At 40.2% G+C, this 19,748-nt stretch overlaps 1 long non-coding RNA gene across 1 annotated transcript; it reads left to right on the top strand.

Annotated features, from left to right (window-relative positions):
• Nucleotides 1–13,327: 13,327 nt before the first annotated feature.
• LOC107308221 (uncharacterized) lies at nucleotides 13,328–19,565 on the top strand. The gene is made up of 3 exons (XR_001552693.3): nucleotides 13,328–13,545; nucleotides 18,448–18,530; nucleotides 19,352–19,565. It is a non-coding gene; the product is annotated as an uncharacterized LOC107308221 (long non-coding RNA).
• Nucleotides 19,566–19,748: the final 183 nt, after the last annotated feature.

The raw sequence follows: 19,748 nt of genomic DNA, 5'->3' as shown, positions 1-19,748 counted from the left end.
ATCTCGTAAACATGAAAGACATTCACCTTCATTAACTAATAAAGCCAAGAAATTATGCCACCTAATATAAAGGAAAGTGGAAGAAAAAGGGATGAGTCTTGCTCTGTGATGGTAAATAAGTTTCAGTAGAGTTACTGCATGAAATATATAAGAAAGCTTAAGGGACTCTGGCAGACAACTCTTGCTGAACTTCATCTGGAGGTAAATGACTAACTCTTCAGCACTCCCTTGAAAATCCTTCTGGAAACTATATTTACTTCATTTCCTCAGTACATTTTTTTGTTCTGCTTGCATATCACATATCCTGTCTAACCTGGGACTTGCCACTTTAAACAGAGAACTTATTACCAGTAAACATACCTTTTCTAACCCAATTCCAGCATGACTCTATTCATCTGTAATAAATTCTGACTATAAATCTCTTTTACTGCTGTTCTCCATGCATCAGAAATTCATGTACAGATTTGGTATAAGCAAGTGTAACTTCCTCTAGAAGTTTAAGAGGCAAACTCTGCAATGACAGAACACTGTAAGTTATATGCTAGTATAAAAACATTCATGTGACAAAATATACCTATTTGCTATTCAAGGAGTGTATCAAGACAGCTATTTATGCTACACTTTTCAGAAAGCTAAGCTTCTACATCTGAGACAAAGAATTTAAAAAAAAAATTCAAAACTCACTAAGATACCAAGGGGAGTGACCAGGTTTTAATAGGCAGTCAGTCCATGATTTGTTTGCAAGAAGTCCAGTATTTTCTTAAAGACCAGCTCCAAATATGCAGCACCACGAATCATTTAAAAATTAGGTCATAAACTGTTTTCTGGTCTTGTCCTCAAGCACTGTATCACACGAGGACAGAAACACTTTAAATTATATTTCTATTAACTCTTTCTCAAACTTCATTTCTGTTTTTCATTTTAACACACCTTTCCTTACCAATTTAAGTCATTTCCTGTCCTCCATATTCACAAGGTTGTAAGTCACCATTTCACTCCAGTTTCTGCCAAAGATGATACAGAGAGAAGAAGCAATCCAAACTGTGTATTCATGACTTGGCACAAGTACATATTGCTTTACAATAAGCTTGGATTCAAGTTCACCATATGGTCCTCAGACCACCTAAAGACCAGTAAGCCATGACTGCTTCTTTCAGAATGTAATATGCAAAATGCCTTAAAGTGTTTCTACGATGCTACAGATGGCTCAGGTTTTCTTTAAAGGTCTAGTTCTGAGACTCTCTGAAAATCAGTCACCAGCTAGCTGTGAACAGATGTAAATTAGTTCTATCATACAGAGATAAATAATTGCTTCTTAATGCAATCTTCCTCCACTGACTGTCCAGTAGCGGCTCTTTCCTCTCTAACACTCCTTTAAGAAGTATCTTCAATTAAGGAGTACAAGACTCCTTCTAACTTGACATTTCAACTTGATAAAAATAACTAGTTCATTTCCCGATAGGCAAACTATCAACTTAGGTAATTATTAAGCATGAATTTGTTACAATGAAATTCTGGAAGAAGCCCTCAAAAACATATGCATGAATAGTACTTTTACTCTACCAATAATAAATGGAATTTTACAGAGTAATAGTGATTCTATTTTTAGACAATTATAGAAAACAAGCTTGTCCTTGAATTCAACCAGCTTAAAAAGCATGTGCAAATAATAATAATAATAATACAATATCAATCATATTTTTGTTTAGTAACCAAGAAATGTAATTCAAGTATAATTCAACAGCTCAGAAATATGTATCGTGATCATCAGTAATTGACAAAAGCAATACCTTACTGCACGAGCTGCAGTATCTGTCCCTGGGGGAAAAATAAATTGAAGTTACCTGGTAACAGCGGTAAAAAGCACCCTCAGTCTTCCTGGAACTTCATTTATCATGTATGACTTACCACTATTTTTTCATGTCACTTGTTTATCTCATCTTCTTGTAGAAAGACATTTGTTTTGATGAAGGCCAATCGCACAACTTGGATAAAAAAGGCAGACTGGTCACAATAATTTAATTGAATGGAAAACCATCCTACATGAATGCCATGAACAGAATCCTCCCTGGAAACAGTATCTATCTTAATGCAGTCGCCCCAGATGGCTCTTATCTCTGAGATTTACCTTAGCAATACTAAAAAGTAAGTCACAGAGGAAAAGACTGAGTACAAAGTATGTTTCAGCCCTCTGTGTACAGAGCAGCAGACTATAAAGAAAACAGCTCTTTATTTATATTGCCAATCTTATTACTGCAATACCTACAATTTTCCCTTCCCCTTCATGCTGTCTTGCCCCATAATGAACTTATTGCATTAAATACTGGTGAAAATGAAGGACAGAAGCCCTCATGGATTATGCTATAACTGAAGAAAAACTGTGAGAAATAATGGAGTGAGTAGCTTGGAGAAAAGCCCCCAGTTATTGTCCCAGGTTATGGATATTAAAAAATTTGTTGTTTGTAGAAAAGAAATGTGAGGAAAAGCAATGGGTAAATGACCTACCTTGGGGAATCTCTACTATACAGGCTTGATGACATGGAATAAAGAGTGCTATGATCTACAAAAGTGCTGAGGAAAGTAGTGGAAATTACTGCTGTTGTCTAGAATGTGGTGCACAGATAAGAATGAGGAAGTTATGAAGCCCCTTCAAGAAAAGAACCTGTGATGTGTCATGACTGGGTTGTAAGTATCAGTTTCCTCGATACTAAAATTATAAGCACAGATTTTTCCTTAAAATAGAACAAGCATACAATCACTCTTCCAGTCTCTAGGTTTTATAAGCAAGTAAAGAAATGGAAATGTTTCCTAAGACACTAATGCAGTGGAACCTGTTCACACTGGCAGACAGTTCAGAGAGATTTGAACTCCACCACATGTATCATATAGTTCTTCAAAATTCCACTGGGTAACACCAGCTTTAGTACATATGGTGTTCTGGGTGAAATTGGCGCAGATGGTTATTCACATATGTCTGGTATGTAGAGCTGCCACATGTGATGTGAATCATCACATTTAGTAAGAATTCTAACAACCTCTGCTACCCCTCAGCCTCAAAATACTACTGAGTGGGAAAAAAAAAAATCAGATGTTCTCCAAGCTGTAGAACTGTTGTGTAAGTATGTTATTTTTTCAATATCTCTAATACTTTGTGCTATTACATCTGTAGTTCGGGGTTTGTGTCATTTTCCTACATAAGTAGTTGTTTTATTGATTTGATCTCCACATAGCACTGACACTGAGACACTACTAATTCATCCACAGATCTCTGGATATTTCATGTCTTTTGAAAATGAGCTATGATGGCTCATCAGAGCATACAGAATTTTCAAGACAAATCTGCATGCCCATGTTAAAAAGAGTAGCAGTAAAACAGAAGACTGATGCATATGAACAAGACTGAAACATCTATGTCTCTTATGTTTTAGCTAACACTTATATTCTCTTCTGTACTGGATGCTGTTAAATCTTTTCCCTTGATCACAATTTGTGAATATTTAACTTACCAGCTGCACAGATATTTTTCATAGTTCCATTCACAGATGGAGATCCCAAGTGAGGTTGGAGGTGCTGGGGGCCCTGACACTTGCAGTTTTAATAGTTTTTCTCATCTCAGAAATAGCAAACCTACCTGCCACAAGAATTAACACAAAAATGCATATGAAACTTGGTAAGTGCACTTAAGTCATCTTTTATTCTAGAGAACATTGTTTCCTGGTGACTGCCTCAGAAATCTAAAATTCCTTAAGCTATCTATCTAAAATATTCTGTTAATGGTTTTGGTCCTTCTTTTACATTTCTTTCCTCTTGTTTTCCCGACTACACACACCTCCCAGATATGGGGTATTCTGACAAGCTTGTAGAAGGTGAAGTACTCGATTCACTTTGAACTATTCAAAGAAATAGGAAAGAGTAAAATCACTTATACCTCAAGGTCTACCACTCAACTGCTTAACCTGCATTTGCAGAAGTGAAAAAGATACAGTACTGTTAGAGGAAGCAAAGCCTTAGAAAATGGTGCACAGAGCACAGTGACTTATTTAAGCTTCCAGGCAACCACCTGGGACCTAGCTTCAGTGATAGATGCAGTGGGAATGAGAAGATAGGAAGAGCACAACATGAATTTCTGAAGTGATGTGGCAAGCCTGTTTGAAAACAGTTAGTGACCGGCTGGCAGAATCAGCAGAAAACAATCATGCAGTAGAACTCATTGAAAAAGAAAATGAGAGCAACATGGGATGAACTAAACAGTAGCTAAATAAGATAGTAATGCAGAGTTTTGACAGGTTGGCAAGAAGCAGCTGATGGGATTTACCATTGCCACAAAGATTGAATTTCAGCAAGTGTTGAACGTAAGAGCATCATTGGAAGATGGGTTTGAGATGGGAGAGCACCAGCACACATATTTGGGAATGGCTCTGGTTAGTGAACATTCCATTGGAGCACAGCAAGGGGTTGATCATAGCTTTTCAGATGCTAGAAGAAATATGATTTTTTACCTGCTGTGTCAGGTAAGCACACATTGACTTACAGGAGAACAGACACCAATAGAATTTAAAGAGTCCAGGGACAGAGGAATTTAACATAGTCCAGAAAATAAGGGACTCCAACCCACCATCACATCCTAAAATTCCCCTTGCTTTACATGAAAAACTTACTTTTAACTGACAAATAAATCATAATTGCATGTTTTCTTATACTGATATTTTTCTCAATTATTTCATCAAGATTAGTCTCACCTGGTTTAATAAGCAATAATCATTAAACTCATGGAAGCACAAAACCAAAGGTTATCTTAGCCCCTTTGCTATCAAGGAGAATAATATAAAAATCATATATCCAAATGGCAAAAGAGTAGAGGATGGGGATGCCTTGCAGAGACGTCTTGATAAATTAAGAGGGCTGAGAAATCACCAACCACATGAAATTTAAGAAAAGCAAGCACTGCATTCTGTAACTGCAATGGGACAATCCTTGAGGTACATATAGATGGGAATGAGAGACTGCAGAGCAGCCCTGCGGAACGGAGCCTGGGGGTGCTGGCTAATGGCAAGTCGAGCATGAGCTCTGGCAACCCAAAGAGACAACTGTACTCTAAGGTGCAGCAGGCCCAGCACTGCCATTGGGCAAGGGGAGGGTTTGTCCTTATCTGCTCTGTGCAGCCTCACCTCCTGCACTGGGTGCAGTGTGGGTGCCACAGCATCAGAGGGACATAAAGCTATTAGAGGGTGTCCACAGAAGGGACATGACAGTGGTGAAAGGTTTGGAGGAGAGGATGTATGAGGTGCAGCTGAGGTCCCTGGGTTTGCTCAGCCCAGAGCAGAAGAGCTGAAGGGAGACCTCATGGCAGCTGCAGCTCCTCACAGGGAGCGGAGGGCAGCGCTGAGCTCTGCTCTGTGTGACAGCGACAGGACCCGAGGGAATGGCATGGAGCTGTGCCAGGGGAGGGCTGGGAAGAGGGGTTGGGGAAAGGGTCTGCACCAGAGGGTGGTGAGCACAACCCCCAGCACAGCCACTTGAACAAGGAGTTCAAGAAGCATTTGGACAGTTCTCACAGATATAGGGTTTGATTTTTGGGTGATTATGTGTGTAGCCAGGGGCTGGATGCCATGAGCACTATGGGTTCCTTTCACCCTTGCTTATTGTATGATTCTGAAATACAGACTGCAACAAATTCTGTTTACTTGCATTAAAAAATGTTTAATTGCTTTAATAACAGGCTCACTAGCAAACTTCTAATTTTAATGTATTATCTTCCTCATTAGAATTCCAGTGGCAGGGTGAGCACATGGGCTGCTTATTATACAGAAGTTCATTATCAAATTCTACCATAGATTGATTATCAATAAAGTGTTTTTCATTTCCTTAGAATTCTCACCACAGGGCTCTTTTATTTATTATCCTTCCATTCTCTTTTCTTTATCTAATCAGCCTGTGTTGAATCAGCTGCTAAGCTTTCAAGAGCAAATGGTTTCTTCGGTCTTGTAACCATTAAAAGTCCATAGGAGCTATCATTCAGACCAAATGTATTATTGTTCCCTTAAAGAGCCAACACTACTTTCATTTTTAAATACCTAAGTATCAACAATGTAATGATACTAAATGATGACCAAACGCTTTTTCAGCCAGATGTAAAAAACATGCTTCAAATACAGAGAAGGGTTTGCCTTTCTGGTTTAGGATGCTAGAGCGTGTGTGTGCATGCTGGCACTTTCCTCCACACAAATGATGGGGAGCAAGCATTGCCTGCATTGAATTTCTGCTGGGAGGCAGCTGGGCCCAAGAAGCTACCAAGGCAAGCTAAAACACACTAACTACATGGCCAAGGTTCACTTGCCTGCAGCTGGTCACCCTGGGTGCCTCTCTGATTAACAAGGTTGTGTTAGGAAACAACACATGGCATCAGAAGTTCCTGCTCATATGCAGTCAGTGAAAGTGAATTACTCAAACCTCCTCTGGCACTGTGATTGGTAGGAAACAAGAGGAAAACATGGGTAATGTTTAAGTACCATCATTTGTACATAAAAGCTGTCAAAATTCATATAAATAAACCGTAGAAAGAAGCAGCTCTGGGCACTCTTTACAGAAGAGATAGAAAATAATTCTGGAGGTTTAAAAGAAAATCACGCAGCATCCTGTGCACCTAAACAGAGCAAATGCTGTATGCATCACCTGTTTGGGTTGAAAACACCTGAGGGAACTGAGATGACAAAAAAATTTGACTATATCTGACAAAGTTCTTTTATATGACAAGCTAGTTTCGTCCTATGAGTCTTAGTGCCAGTGGGTGGAGATAAGTGCTAACTACCAGCAAAAGGGGGAAATTTATTTTCTGACCCACAGTTCCCAGCCCAGCTATTTTTATTTAATTAAAGTGAAATGCAACGTGCAGCACATTATTTGGGGTTTTTGTATTCTGAACTTACAACTGATGAGAGCTTAATGATTCAGCTGATTAAATGGGTAATGGGATGTTAACAGTTCAGAATACATCACAGTAAATTATTAACTGATCATGGACCTTGTGTAAGTTTGGGATGGAGATTCTTAGGGGCTCAGAAATTAATTAGCACATGGGATGTTGTGATGGTGGTTCACTGGGAACCTGCTGTGCCAAGCAAGAAGTCTTCTGACAGCGAAACCCAGTGGCTCTGATCTATAGCACTGGAGAACTATTTTTTGATGTTGACACTGGAGTCATTTTGCTTAGACTTACAGGTGAAGTTTCAAACAACGATGGTATCAGAGTATTCACTCTAAACAGGAAATGTACTCTGTAACTGGAACAGCATGGCTGTATCTCTGATGGCTGCTGGTTTTGTCTTGATATCAGACAGACTATTATTTGCCAGGAGAGCAATTAGTCACTGCTATAACCTCCCCAAGGATGTGGTAGAATTTCCATCACTGTAGATTTTCAAGACGCAGTTTACAGGATGCTAGGAAATCTCACCTGGGTTTTCTTATTCCATAGAAAAATTGCACCTGATGATCTTTCCAACCTAGTATAGCATACATTTCAGTTCTATGATTGTTTGTTTTACACGAGACAACACCTACATACCTTGTTCTCAAGCACCTGTTTATTACTGAGGAAAAGTAAAACATGCAAAAACAATAGGATAATTTCAAAGCTAAGTGCCTACAAATTGTGAGAGGAATATTTCAGTGAGCAGTACTGGACCTACTCCTGGTATTTATTTAAGAAAAATTTCTTGGCAAGTTGGTGATTCTACCATCCCCAAAGCTGAAATTTTAAGGAGACAGCTATTCCCTACCTTTAGATAGCTATCTAAAACCTTCTACCTTAATCTGTCTTTTTAAAGCTCTCTTTCTAAAGTGACTCTCTGTCCCTGTCTTATGGTTGAGCTTGCCAGGACTGACCCTGCGAGAGTGTCCTGTGTGCTTTTCTGCTGCAGATTTATAGAAATAACCCTTTCAATCCATCTGGGGATCTGTTGTTCTTACTTTAGAAATATAGGAGATTTTCATCATTTTGTGAGCAGACCATTAGGACATTCAGCAAACAATGTTACAAAAGCATAAGTGGAATCAGTACAAACCAGGGCAGAAGGGCCTGGATGGGCAGGCTGTTTGTTGCTTTATGGGTTCAAAGCATGCCACAAAGGGTAAGTGTCACAGTCTATTTAGTGTTCTTAAGAAAAGTATAAATGATGAGAGTGATACATAAAAACAGAAAAAAAGGAAGGAACCTATCTCAGAGATAGCGCTGTTAGCCAGTGACATATAAAATGAAATACACTTTTTCAGGTTTTTTGGTAAGGAGATATTTTCTCAGCGTTGAAAATTCTTCTTATATAACATGCAAATAACTATATTTTTTAGCCAAAATGTTAGTAAAATTTAACCAAGATTAACTGTGCCTTCACAAAAAGACAATACATAATTTATACTAGGTGAAATAAGAACTGTAAACTATATAATCTAAAGCCCGAGGGCTCAAACTGATCAATGCTGGAAGCCAAGGAGGATTTATGTACCCTTATATAACACTGTATCCCTGTGTAGGTATTCTGTGAGCTTTTCCTGCCCTCTTTGACAAGCTCATAGGTTTGATGAATCATTGTTTGTTTTTTGATTTGGCAATTCCCATGTTCTTATAAAGAAAATAATATATGACAAGGTCAAGAATATGAACACAATTATAAAAGAAGCTTGACAGATCAGATAAAACTTCTGTGGTATAAAGGGAAAAATAAATAAGGAGTTCAAGAATGGAGATTAATGTGGGTAGTAAGGAGGCAAGCAAAAATAGAAAGCTCCAGTCCTGGAAATACACAGCTGTCAGTAACTGGTCAACAGTGGGGGGGAAAGAGGGACAAAACAGTCAACATTACCCAGTACCAATCTAAGCTGTGAACTGTAAGGCATGAAATGTTAAACAAACAAACAAAAATGGCTAAATTTAGAGAAATAAAAAGAGCAACCAAATTCAGATCTAAAGATTTCAGATATAAATGAAAATAAATCAGCATCGATATGAGTCCACACAGGGTGTACTCTCTGGTCTGGATACACCTCAGCTGGTATTCAAAAACTGTTTAAGGTGGTGTTTAGTACAAAATCACTGTGTGAGTTCACCTGGAAAGAATGACATGGATAAGTAGATTCAGAATGCATAAAATAATCAAGAAAAAAAAAGCATACCATCTTTCAGGTAAGCAAAGAAAACATGTATTCAAGAATGAAAAGGAAGGAAAGTAGAAAAGAGAGTGAGGAAAGACCTCATTGCTCTCTACATCTGCCTCTGAGCATGCAGCGAGGGGAGTGTTTGTCTCTTTTCTCAGATGACAAGACAGGACACAGAGAAATGGACTCATTTCACCAGGGGAAGTTCAGATTTAACACGAGGAAAAGATGGAACAGTCTATGCAGGGCAGCAGTGGAGTTTTCATTCCTAGAGAGACTTAAAAGATATATGGATCTGGCATGAAGGGACATACATTATTTAGTGATGGGGCTCTATATCAGGTTGATGGTTGGGTTAGATGATTGTGGAGGTCTTTTCCAACCTAAAGGATTCTGTGACTCTATGGGAAGCAATCTAAAAGTGAGAAGAAAAAAGAAAATGAGATTATCTGAGATCCATCAATTCTTTGGACTAGAAGAAAAAAATTAATGAAGTCAATTGGTTTTAACGTTGACTGCAGAAAATACAGAAAATGCAGACAGGCAATAAGAGGTGGGAGTACAGTAAAAATATACATATATGAGAGAAAATTGCTGAGGTGAGAAAAGATAGTATTGCAGTCCAGGTGCTTGGGTGGGACTGTGATTAGAAGCATCTGTTTAACTTTCTGGTTTTCAATTAGTGCTTTTTAACTTCCTTCAAAGAAAAAAAAAATGGGCTTGAACTACAGGTAGAATGATTGCTTATTTGCTTTGCTATGATCAGTGAGCTTTGAAAAAAGAGGAATATTTCAAAGGCAGAGTTGGTTTCTCCTTTTCTTATAGAAGCTGAATGTGCTTGATGGGAACAAGTTGCGGGAGAGAAGAGCTGGATTGTTGGGCAGGGACAGACTTGGCAAGCAAGGAACAGCTAAGGCACAGAAACAGAGAGAGAAGAGCAGAAACAAGCATACGGTTAGCCTAGAGCCACACAAAAGAGAATTATCTGAGGCACCCAGTGGGGTGGGGAAGATGATTCAAACCAGAAAGCTACTGAAATTTGTTACAACAGAACCAGGGCTGGAAAGAGAAACGTGCCCAGCCTTGTACAGGATGTAGAAGGGTTACCGTCTTTTATTTCCAGTTCTTTTTGAGTTTCTCAAAATAAATAAATAAGTGTTAGAAGATGAATATAACTTGGATAGATGTTGTTGTTTTGCTTTTTGTGTTAGTTGCTTTAAAAAAAAAAAAAAAAGAGAGAGAGACAGAGAGTGAATTGTTTTCCTGGTAGAGTGTGGCCTGCACTATCGCGGGGTGAGGATGTTTTCATTTCATTTTCTAGTCTTGCAGATTTCTGAGGTGACTGTGTGGAACAGTATCTTTGTTTCTGCTTCAATACTCAGTTTCTGATATTTAGATAATAGTCAGCATATGAGAAAATAAGCTTGCTTAATTTTGAAAGTTGAGCAGTAAGAAACCTCAAGAATTTGTCCATTTGGTGTCATTTTACACTGCTATAGGCAGCTTTTCATTAACAAAGTACAAAGTTTTCCGGGTGTATGGCAGTGGCATGTAACAATATTAGTGCCTCTCACAAAGATGTAGAACAGAAGAGATTAAACGAACAACAAAAACAGAAAGATGGAGATATAAAATTAAGCTGATACAGTTATTTCTATAGTAACATTTTTTCCTTGCAGTCGGAAGTATTTCAGAGGTGAAATGTAAATGAGTGTTAAGGGTGAAGTAGAACATCCAGCATTAAAAACAGAAAAATTTGTGTGCTTGGATGTTAACACTGAATTTTCTGGTTCTGAAAAGTCTGAGTTATGCATTTCTCAGTATTTTGTGGCCCTCCAAAAATGTAGAATGATATCATACCTTACATCACAAAGACTCAAGCTTCAGTGAAAGTTTTTTTCACCTAAACTTCAGTTTTCCAGAGAGATTTAGTTAATAGTTTAGGCAGCTATAGGTCTTTTATATGCATCCTATGATTATGATGTGAGAAATTTCAAGTGACTATGGCCCTTCAATCAGTCACAATTCTGGATTCACTCCAAAATAGAGCAATAACTTTTTGTAACACTGCAATAAATACCAGAAATCTGAAAAACTCAGGGGAGGTTTTTTTCAGAAGTTTCCATCCTTGGACAAAACAAGATGCAGAACTCTTCACTGAATACTTAGGCTACACTAAGTCACTCACAGTTAAAACCACAGTAGAGCTGCTTTGCAGCATTGCCCTTATCTGTGTTTTCTTTAAAGAATGACAGCTTCATTTTCCACAGTTTGTCCAGGTGAACTGGACCTAGCGATTCCTGCACATGACCCCAGCAGCAATGAAAGCAAGGGGGAAGAAATATCTGTCATAAGCTTACTGAGGCTTTATGTCCTTCCCATTCTGAAAATCCAAAGGAAGACCTACAGCTTTCTTTAAGCTCCTGCATAAGGAGATCAGTGAGTTTTGCTCTGAGCTGTAGATTATCTGGGAAATCCATTCCCTTTAACAGAAAGGGGGTGGAGTAAAGGTTAATAATTTCTTTAAGTGAGATTTACTGGCTTATGGACACATTGCACTGGAAGGCAACTAACCCCAAGGCTTGAGATTCATCTGTGAGTTTGTATTGACCAAATGCAAACTATACATTACTGAACCATATGTTTGTATTAGTATAGGCTGAACCGTGGAATACAAACCTCACGTGCAGGACCAGTGAAAAGTAATGCATTATTTCAAAGGTCAATACAGAATCACAGAATCACCAAGACTGGAAAAGACCTCCAAAATCATCCAGCCCAACTGTCCTCTCAGTGTGCTCCACCATATGCTTAACCCCAACATAGTCCAACTCATTCTTTAACATCCCCTGAAACAATGCACTATTTTCTTGATGCTTTTGGCAATCTAAGCCATTATTTTGGCTTGGCAGTAGGGCAGGTCCCATAACCCCACACCACTAACCCTGTCCTGATGTGGTTATCACCTCTTCCCCATGCGAATTCCAATGACAGGCAGCTGCTTCCTTCCCAAGAGCAGCTTTTAGGGGGCCATTTAAGACCGCACTACAGTACGTATACTCATATATATACACTACTGAGTTGTTGATCATAGCAGGATCTTCTTGGAAAAGAAGACTGTTATCAGGAGTAGTCAGCAGGAGCTCAACCAACTTGGTAGCCTTTTATGATGTCATCTCTGGCTGGGTGGATGGAGGAAGAGCAAGGCATTTGATACTGTCTCCCGCAACATCCTTATAAAGAAGCCAAGGAAGTGTGAAATAGATGAGTGGATGGTGAGGTGGATTGAGAACTGGCTGACTGGCAGAGCTCTGAGTGTTGTGAACAGCAGCATAGAGTTCAGTTGGAGGCCTGTATTTAGCAGTGTTCCTCAGTAGCTGGTGCTGGGTCCATTCTTGTTCAACATCCTTATCAATTACCTTGATGAGGGGTTAGTGTCCACCCTGAGAAAGTTTGATGATTATACAAAACTAGGATGGATGGCTGATACACCAGAAGATCTGTGCTGCCATTCAGCAAGACCTGCACAGGCTGGAAAGTTCAGCAGAGAGGAACCAGATGAGGTTTAACAAGAGCGAGTGCAGGGTTTTGCAACTAGGGAAAAGTAACTGCATGTACCAGTACAGGTTCAGGGATGGCCTGCTGAAGACAAGCTCTGAGGAGAGGGACCTGGGGGTCCTGGTGGACAACAGGTTGGCCATGAGCCAGCAGTGTGCCATGGTGGCCAAGAAGGCCAATGGCATCCTGGGTGTATTAAAAGGAGAGTGCCCAGGAGGTCAAGGGAGATGATCCTAACCCCTCTACTCTGCCCTGGTCAGGCCTCACCTGGAGTATTGTGTCCACTTCTGGGCTTCCTAGTACAAAAAAGACTAGGATGCCTTGAAAAGAGTCCAGCGGAGGGCCACAGAAATGATAAAGGGCCTGGAGCATCCTATGAGGAAAGGCTGAGCAAACTGGGTCTGTTTAGCCTTGATAGAAGAAGACTGAGAGAGGATCTGATCACTGTCTGTAGGTATCTAAAGTGCAGGAGGCAAAGGGACAAGGTCAGACTCTCTTCAGCAGTGCGTGGCAATAGGACAAGGGGAAATGGCCACAAGCAGAAGTACAGGAAGTTCCACACCATTGTGTGTAAGAACTTCACAATAATGGTGACGGAACACTGGAACAGGCAGCCCAGGGGAGTTGTGGAGTCTTCTTCTCTGGAGATGCTCAGGACCTGCCTGGATGCCTACCTCTGCAACCTGGTGTAGGGAGCCTGCTTTGTGGGGAAGGTGGAGTAGGTGATTTCTGGAGGTCCCTTCCAGCTTCTAAAATTCTACGATTATATGATACCTACTGTTCAGCTGATGGCTGGTGCTGTGGTGAGCAAAGACATGGGTTAGTGACAGATTGCAGGTATGAAACAACTAAAGGTGGTTTTGTGTGTTAAAACATTTAGGATACTTCTTAACCTATACCCTTGCAGCAGAGTTCAGCATGTAAGAAAACAGTCCAAGGAAGACAAGTTGTTACTTATTGGATGAGATCCTCTCTTAACACCATTGCTTCCATGTCTTCAGCCCTGTTTTGGCGTGGTCGAGTTCTTTAGAAAAGATCTGCAATATGTAAATTGAAGAAATGTAGTGTATTAAATAACATGTACACTGTTTTGGCACCTGTCTTTCTTCAAATAACCAGACAGTGCTATTTCAGCTTTGTGGTATTTTCAGTTGAGCAGTCATAAACAGGCAGTGAAAATTTAAAGAGAGCCCACCTGTACCGCAGCTAGCAATGCTGTGTGTAACAGGACATACAAATGCACTCACATGCTCTTTAGGATTTTCTGAACACAAATATCGTTATGGAACTAAGTGAGACTGAGGTAACAAATAGTGCAGCCTGAAGCTGTCATTATCTATTTATACTTATAGTCTTTCTTTCTTGAAATCTGTATCCAACCTGTGCCATGATTTCAAGGTAAAATTAAGGAAATGTGTTTCTTCAAATAGAGTTTGTGTTGATTCAGTCAGTTGCTAGTCTAAATCCTTTAGTGCAGTCTGAATTTACAGTGAAATGTCATGATTTGAACCCAAAACGTGTGCAGCTGGAGAACAGGATAAAGCAGCCATCATAAATTGTTTTACTCCATTAAGTGCTAAGGATCTATTAAGAATCTGCAGTGAATGCCTTACTTTTTAATTATGTAAGACATCATCTTTAAGCATAAAGAAAAACTTGTCCTTCCGCAATAAAAAATGTGTAGTATCACTGGAATTCCACCTCATTATTCATAATGACCTGTTTCAGGCTACAAGTTCACAAGTACTTTAAGCTGGCATTAGCCAGCATTGCCTCCAAACATCTTGCTGGCCTCCTCCCTTTCTCCTGCTTATTGCTGTGCCTCTCTGTCCTGGCACAAAGTTCTATGCAACTGAGTGGTAGACTGGGACAGGGAAGTGGTATAATGTGATATAGTGGTAGGGGAGGGGACAGAAAGCTTACTGCACTACACAAGCAATTTTACAGCACAAGGGTGAAGGCAGTGCAAAGCTGCACAGGAGAGGTGTGCTCAAGGCTGCTGCTTTGAGCATCGGTGCCAGCTCATGGCAGTGTGGCATTCATATGTAATGTTCTCACTAGGAGGCACTCAGCACCCATCCTCCATTCCTACACCCCTGAGAAATCTTCAAACGATGAGAGGAGCAGGCTGGACATAGCCCTAACTGTGTAAATGCATGCCTCAAGCATTTTTTAAATCATTTATAGATACTCCCAAAACTACAGAGAAACTATAATATACATTCCTCAGAGCTTTCTTTTAATGCTGAAAACAACCCTGTTTGCTTTAGAACTGTCCAAGCAATGTATCGGTCTTTTGGCGTTAGATTCATATTAACTCTGTCTGGAAATTTCTCTCTTCTGCAAGAGTAATCAAGAAAATGTAAATCTCAGTCTAGCTGCATACTGTGCTTCCATGGAGAAAGCAGTGCCACATCCTGAATTACGGTCTGTTCAGGAAAGTATTGTGTGAATACTCTGTGGACAATATTTATCACTTTTTCTCCCATCTCAGCATGTCAGAGCAGCAGCTCTGCACAGGACTTGTTAGGCTATGGAGGTAAAGCCGGATTTCTGATCACAGATTTCATAAATGCTCTGTTTTACATAGGTTTTTTTTTAATGAAGATGGGCTCAGAAAAACATCTCATTCTTCCACATGATGAATTAGGAAGGAGAGGAAATAACCATCAAAAGCTGATAGGTGATGACATGCCTGTTTTAGAGTGGGCATTACCTAAGGAGAAAGACCTTTGTTTCTCTAGGAGGCAAGAGGAAAAAATGTTCAGTGAAATAGAAAACCTGCATGATGATTTCATTATGTCAGGTCAGTGATGCAGTTAGATGGACTAGAACAGTTAGTTCCAGCAAATCTTCTGACTAAACACATAAAGGAGGAGATTATTCACCCTTCCAGGCCTTTTGAAAATAACTGCAGGCATCATGGATCCTTTTAAGCACAGTTAAAGAGAGCAGACATCCTTGCTGGTCACATATAGTTAGACAACTTGTTGCCTGGAAACACAGCCAGGTGGTTTAAAGCACTATAGTCAATTAAAAAGCTGTCTTTGTTTCAAATTCTAAACATTCTCTTGTTTTCGTCTTTTGTCTTCTTTAAGGCAACTATTCTATATTTTGTAAATTATCCATAATAGACACGAAGCTGATGAAATCCTGTAATGATTCCCCTAGTGAAATGAAAACAGCAGGAATGGGTACCTGAAACATCACAGCTAACTCAGCAGAGGTGTGAAGGAGCAAGGGTCCTTTTGTCAAGCCAGCCTTGATTGACTGAATAGCAGAAAGATGTAGGATAGGGGAAAGGTGGCCTTAAAGTTCCTGAGTGGTAAAAGTGAGAAAAATAATACAGTGGTGGAAAGCTATTAAGGGATCTGTCTGTGGGTAGCATATTTGTGTTTGCGTAACTGCTGTCCTTCACACAGCATCCTCAGCCTGTTTGGCCCTTTATAGAACATCAGAGACTCCAATGCTTAACTTAAAATAAAACTTGATCAAACATTCTATGTAATCTATCCCTACACTGAAATGAAGGGAAGGAGTCCTGACAAATGAGTTATAGGTTGCTTCCAAATTACAAACACCTCAGACCCATTCACAAAGAGATGAGGCGCTCAGGCTCACAGCCCCATTTTTAAGAATTTGGGTTCTTTTCTGAAGAGATGCCTGAGGAAATATCACAAACTAAACCTGTCAAAAGAGAAGCTGCTTATCTAGCCATGAGGAGACAGAACAAGTTTTTCCTTTGCTGCCCCTGTCCTCTCTTTTTGTTTTTTTCCCCCCCATCTCCTTCCATCTTGAGAATCCTGCCTAAGATACTCATTGCCCAGGGGTAAATCTTCTCTGAAAGCAGCAGGTTTCCTCTAGTCCTTTCAAGCAGTTGCTCGGTGTTAACTCTTACCTAGGATATGGGCTGTTTCATTCCCTTCATCTCCGCATATTTTGAAACACTGTCGTTTTAGACCTACCTCCCCAGAGGAGACTAAACCACCTGCCAGGCCCTGGGCAGTCTCTGACCCTTCTGCTGAAAATGAGTCATGGTGTAGCCACAGCTGTAAAAACCAGCAGAAGCACCAGGAGAGCTCACAGCAGTGAGCTTGGATTGCTACCTTTGCAGATAGATAGGGAATTTGCTGGGGGGTGATGTCCTACATTTCAGATCCCACAGTACGCATTTTACAACCTGGTTAATGTTTCACTCTGATCCTGCATAATATATCAACAGTCCTCAGAAAAAGGCTGAAATTCGAGATTTTCCTTTTCCTCTCTTTCAAGTGAGCATCTCAATTTCTGAGCCGGGCACTAGGCTGAGAGTGCTTTGAATGCATCAAACATCCACAGTGAGACAGATGGCACAGCCTCCACTTGGTGAAACCTGAAAGGACTCAGGTGTAACACAAATGCCAAAATGCAAAGTATTGTCAAATATAAAGCATCTGGGAGCATGCACAGAGGCAAAGTTCCATGTTCTTATAGTGTACAGGGTAATGCAGCAGCTGAGCAAAATGCTTTGGGATTTGGGCATCAAATTCAACTTACATCCTTTGGAGGAATATAGGATTTGATCCTCAAGCCCATGAGTGGAATTATAGTTTGTTACTTTGTTCCTGCCCCATCTGGAGCCTGCCATTAGGATTCCCTCTGGGAACTGCTGCTTTTAACGTGTGGAATTTGCAACCATAAAAGAATTAAGCTCATTTAATTTCCAGGATTACAAATCAGTCACACAGGACGGCAGTTTGTGGGGAGCGGGTGGGTGTAGTGCAGCTTTCCAAGCAACAGAAAAGCCTGTAAACTAGCTGTGATGTAGGCAAATTAATTAGTAGCTGTTCACTCATTATCTAGTTTATTACTCGCTCCAGGTTGGGCTCCTGCATGGATGTGAATGTTCCTTCAGTCAGTACTGTCAATTGCTATGCCCCAGGTGTGAGCTTCCCTCTCTGCCCACAGGAAGAAACAAGTATATCAGACCAAAACAGTACAGAGAAGGGGACAGGTCAGCTAGCAAGCAAAATGAGATGCTGCAGTGAAAATGGGCTATGATGTCCTGTACACATGGAGGTCTCTGGATCAACCTCCTGTTTATCACAGAGATCAGCTTGCACAAATCTTTATCCAGCTGGGTCTTGAAGCACTAAACAGATGGACACCGCATAAATGCTCTGGGCAACCTACTCCAGCACTTACCTGTCCTTATGGAGGAAAAGGCTTTCCTTGTGTCCCATTTGAACCTTTCTTCCTTCAGCCTGCACCTACTGTTGTCTCTCAGCCTCCTGCTACGCGCTCTTAGCAGGGCCTAGCTCCTTCTCCTCAGGTCTCCTGTTCTTCTCACAGGGCAGGTGCTCTGGGCCCCTACTCCCATGATATTAGTTTCTCCCTGAGACTGGGAGCCCAAAGCTGCCTCCCAGCTGGCTGACAACCATCAGTAGCACAGGAATGTGTGAACTTGGGAGGTACATGTGGCCCAAGCAGTCTAGAAGACTAATAGAGCCTCCATGACTGAGGCCCTCTCTATGAGGGAGAGGAGGAAGGGTGTTTTTTCTCCTGTTGCGTTTCTTTATTTTAGCTTGAACAGCTGTTTCATTGAATTGAGTTTTATCCTTTCTCCTCCCGTATGATTCTGAAAGTCACAGCTTCTCTGGTTGTTTTGCATGGCTCCAAGCCGTAAGTTGCCTTGTTAAGATGAAATTCGTTTTCTAACTATTGATCTTACCTTCTAAATTTTTCATTCTCTCTTTGAAGTTGCAGCCAAACAGAAATGTTCCTGCCACTGACTGTGATTTTCTCACATGAAAATTAAGCTCAGTGTATCCTGGTATGTAAAGGTAATGAAATCAGATCATTATCAGAGAAAAATCAAAGCCTTTACCAAGTAACTTTTATGAAAGTATTCTGTTTGCCTGTACAATGGATTGCCAATATTTTTATTGCTGGTCTGATAAACATATTCTGATTACACCTAACTTCTTAATGATTTTGTTTACTCTCCTGGATTAATTTTAAACAGATTAATGGTTGTTTTCTCCCTGGCAAAGATGATTTGGTAATAATCCTTTTGGGCCAGAAGGAAAAACTTACTGGGTAGAATTGCTAATGTTTAGGTGAAATATTGCAGAGGACAGAGTTATAAATTAATGCCACATACATAAATCTGAAATGCCTGAAATTCAGCTGAGAGAGTACTTTGTATGTTTATACTGCTGTGAATGCGGGAAAGTGTTTGGAGTCAGATGATGATCATTAGTTAACTATTAGATTAAGAGGTAGGAAATGTTGACTTCATAGACTCGTAGGACTTCCTAATTAAATTTTCTCGTACTTTTTATCAGTGTAATACTACTCATAAACAAGCTTGCTGACCAAACTACACTGTACAAATTGCTTTTGCAAACAGCTCCTCAGGTGCAGGGAGGGTATTCTCCAAAGAGTTGAAGGGATATGCACAAGTGAAAAATGTTTTCTAGAAAAGATGTTTTCAAGATTCTACTTTATTAAAGTAAGGACAACTCTTGCTTCTTACTCTAGTGTCTGAGAATATGCATTGTGGTTTCTAAGGAGTATCTGACTGCAGGATATGCTCGGGTCTTATAAATTCTGATCCATGGTTTTGGATGGATGAACTCTGCATTGTCACCTTGTGTTTCAGGAGCTTGGGAAGCAGGATCTAAGACTGAGAAGACAGGGAGACAGGAAAATAGAATAAATCAGGAGGAGCCCTGCTTTTTTACCTGTTGTAGAGGAGGCCCAGTTTCAGGAAGCAGTACTCTAGTGGAAAATCTCTGCAGCGGCTCTGGTCCTCAAAATCAGAAGCACACAGGGACCAATAGGAAGACACTGAATAAAATTTCTCCTTGTACCCACAGGACTTGCTGACTATCTGATTTCAGTTTTCAGCTGTCAGTTTTACATTAAAGAAAATGGATTCCCCAGGGAGGCAAAACAACATAAAGCAAGCAAACAATTATACATCATCTTCATCCATTCCTAAGCATGTTAATTGCTGTGTTAACACAGCCAATCATCCTCCATTTAATAATGAAGAT

Source organism: Coturnix japonica, chromosome 1 (genome assembly GCF_054131305.1).
Source record: "Coturnix japonica strain WE chromosome 1, WE-NBRP24, whole genome shotgun sequence".
In the NCBI taxonomy this organism is placed as follows: domain Eukaryota; kingdom Metazoa; phylum Chordata; class Aves; order Galliformes; family Phasianidae; genus Coturnix; species Coturnix japonica.
The sequence above is the reverse complement of the archived record's forward strand: the minus strand, read 5'-3'. Positions and strand labels throughout refer to the sequence as shown.